The sequence below is a fragment of the Sinocyclocheilus anshuiensis genome, unplaced genomic scaffold (genome assembly GCF_001515605.1).
Source record: "Sinocyclocheilus anshuiensis isolate Anshui unplaced genomic scaffold, SAMN03320099.WGS_v1.1 scaffold67, whole genome shotgun sequence".
Classification (NCBI taxonomy): Eukaryota; Metazoa; Chordata; class Actinopteri; order Cypriniformes; family Cyprinidae; genus Sinocyclocheilus; species Sinocyclocheilus anshuiensis.
In genome coordinates, this window is record NW_015552546.1 from 2,502,107 (window position 1) to 2,505,788 (window position 3,682).

Sequence of the window (3,682 nt, forward strand, 5' to 3'; positions counted from 1 at the left end):
TATATATATAAAAATTAAAATACTTATTTTTAAAATCAAATTCATATTGTCTATAAAATAAGATTAAATTTTATGAATTTATATTTTGGAAATACAGTAAATTTAGACACATTAACTGATTATTTATAATACATTTTATAACAATTAAAATAATTCCAGAAATGTACAATTTCTAAAATTGTAAAAAAAATATATATATATATATTGTTTTATGAGCAAATTCATAATTTGTTTTCGTACAAAACTAATTTCAAGCGTTTAAGCCTATACATCGAATTGTTTTTTTAGAGCATGTGAAACAAATTTTGCCAAAATGTCCAAACTTTTGCCTGGTAGTGCACATTGTATTAGCTTACCTTTGTGATGCTGTTTTTTGCTGACCAGTGCTTTGTGCTGCTTGATGAAGTATGATGGCATCGCTGGCTAAACTGCGTCCAGTGGCAAACGTAACGCTCTCAGGAACGCCAGTGGAAGTCTGTCTTATGTGCGAGATGTTGTCTCATGTATCCTGGGAGGAATGATGAACCTGGGCGAGACAGTTCTCTCATTAAAACACTCTGTGTATGGTGTTGCCATGGTGGGGAGAGGAAACATGGCAGATAACCGGACATGAAGATCTCTAGATACTTCTGTTTCAGGGAGGGTGATTTGCGTAAATGGGAATACAAATGTGGAGACGAGGAACCTGTTTCCACCTAAGAGGGGTTCACAGAGGATGCGAATCACTTTCTCACATCCAGTGCAAAGTAAATGAACTAACAGTGTTTGCTCCAGATGTTGTACATTACCTATACTAACATCTACAGTAATTACACAGATCGACTAACCATGTAGACATGTTTTTCTGCCAGATTCGTGTCTGAAAGTGTTATGACCCTTCTTCTCAGGATTTTTCTAGTTTTTGTGTGAATTATATCAATGCTACATGATATCAAAATGACTCTGATGATATCAATTCTTCACTGAATATCCACCAGATTTGAAATCAAATTATAAGATGAAGGGAACATGTCGAAAGTCTTTAGGGGACCCCTAATGATGTCGAACGTGACCAACAGAAAGGGAAATATATTGCTTTGCCCTGCACAACTTCTACCAAGGATGGGATGGTGGTCATGCATAACAGTGATTTCACCCCTGTTGCTCATTTCTAACTGATGGTTACAGTCACTTTGTGCTACAACAGTCCCAAATCTTGTTCTGTTTATCAGTAAAACACATAATCATCTTCATACCGAGACACATTCACCTGATAAACAAGAAAACTGTGTAAGATATCACGACTTGTTTCCAGAGAATATTTCTTTCCCACTTAAATTGACTTATATTCAATATAGCCATGCTGTACATTCCCTGAAATGATACTTTGATAAAAAAGAAAAGAGAACATTTCTGACTAATACATTTGGGATTCTTATTGATTCTACACTAAAATGATTTTTCAAAGTTGTAAATGAACAAAGATTATTGGAGCACTTTTTATAAGAATATACTATTTTAGTGTTTCTACTTAAAAACGTTTAATTCAGCATGTTACTTGCTTTCTAATTAATTGTGAAATTTACTGAGCAAAAATTGTTTGTACACCAATAATCATTTTGTATTCTTTAGTATATACAGTATATATTGTTCAAAAGTTTGAAGTTGGTAATTTTTTTTTCTTTTGATGTTTTTGAAAGAACTCTATTATACTCACCAAGGCTTCATTTATTTGATCAAAAATACAATAGAAACAGTAATATTGTAAAAATATTATTATGGCTATTTTCTATGAATATTTTTTAAAATGTGATGTATTTCTGTGATGCAAAGCTGAATTTTCAGCATCATTACTCCAGTCTTCAATGTCACGTGATCTTTCATAAATCATTTGAATATGCTGATTTGCTGCTCAAGACATATTTCTTATTATGTTGAAACTGCAATAGAGTAATTTTTTTAAATGAATTTAATGCATCCTTGCTGAATGGAAGTATCTTTTAAAAAGTGCCCTCAAATTTTTGAACGGTGCATATGGACTCAAATGTATTCCAAATACATTCTCAGACTTTTGGACCCGATTGCATGTGAAGATTCGTCCAAGAGAAAATGGTGAACTAATGCAGCTAGCAATCTAACCTAGCAACATTGACCTGAGACGGGGTGACTCATGCAAGTCCAGCAGCTCAGTCTTTTCATTCCGAGCTCTTTAAATGGTTCTGCTGGACCCCTGTGGGTCTCTAATCAGGCGATATTATCCAATTTCCAGCTGCATAAATCTTATATGTGACCACAACTAGCTTGGAGTCTGTTTTGGAAGGATCGTTTAGTTCCTGGATTTCTTCCTGTTTTCCTTTGGCAGTAGTTCAGTCGTATTTGCTGTAAATCTGTCCTGCCAGCACATCAGTCACTCTGCCAAGTCAAACAGCCCTATATGGCTATAGAAGAGCTCGCAGCACAACAGGACTGGCAGTCTTCAAAACGCCTGTTATTAATGTAATTATGAGCAGAACAACTGACTTAAAAACTCTACATGTATGAACAAAAGATAATGATGCCTCAATTTGAATTTAGTGTTAGATAATGGAGAAGAGGAAACAATGGAATACCCTAGTAGTGCACTAGTAAAGTACAGTGCTAGTGTAGAACGACACGGTGCATTAGCCATTTTCTTATGTATCTATCCTGCAGGATAAAATCAGAAGTAAAAGGTTTGCTGAAAAGACAACAAACACTGCTTAGTTGTGGTCTGCTCCCCTTGTTTTTAATCACCAAATGCAGTTTGAAACGGGAGAGATGCAGTTCTGTTGGGTTAACCAGCATAGTGAATCACACCCTGTTTATGACTATAGGTACATGAGTGCATAATAAATCAGACTCAAGGAGTTTTGGATCAAAGACCCCCTTGAGAATGGATGCACAGGTGCTGCAATGTACATCACTGAATGTGGAAAAACTACCAAGAAAAGAACAACAGATATCTCTCAAATCTCTCAGTTTATAGAGTAGAACTGCTAGCCACAATATAGGGGTTATAGTGCATAGAAGAAAATATCAAAAATAATGTTGTAGTTTCATCAGAAAGTTTGTCGGCACGCACAAGTAAATGAGGAAAATTCATGTAGACTTGCTATTTTAAATGAAATATATCAAACAACAACCAGATTACACAACAAAGGACATGTGATAATGGAATGTTATGCATATGAAAAGGAAAGAAATTAATTAAAAGACATATTTGAAAAAATCAAACTAAACTTTACTTTTAAAAACATCCTTGAAGCTGCATTGAGGAAAATATATGCACAGTTTATTACATTTTTTTTGAAAGAAACAGGTCTGATGGAGTAAATATAAAGTCTTGTGGTTTATTATTATTTTCTTTTTTTCCTGCCAGATCTTCAGATCCACACTCCAGAACACTATTTTAAAGACAACAGAACTTTTTTAAAAGAATTTAGTTCAAATTCTCTCCCTCCATTTGTTTTAGTCCACACTGATGCTCTATACTCCATCTCAGTAGGTGGCAGAAATGCACAATAGCAACCACCACTAAATTGAAAGAAGAAGTAGTTTGGCGGGATTTTTTTGGCGGAAAAAAAAACGTTCACGCGCTAAAGCGAATCCAAGCATAACTCTGAAGTTATCAGGATGTGGGTGTTGTTTGGTTTCATGATCATGCTGATACTTGCCGTAGGTAAGA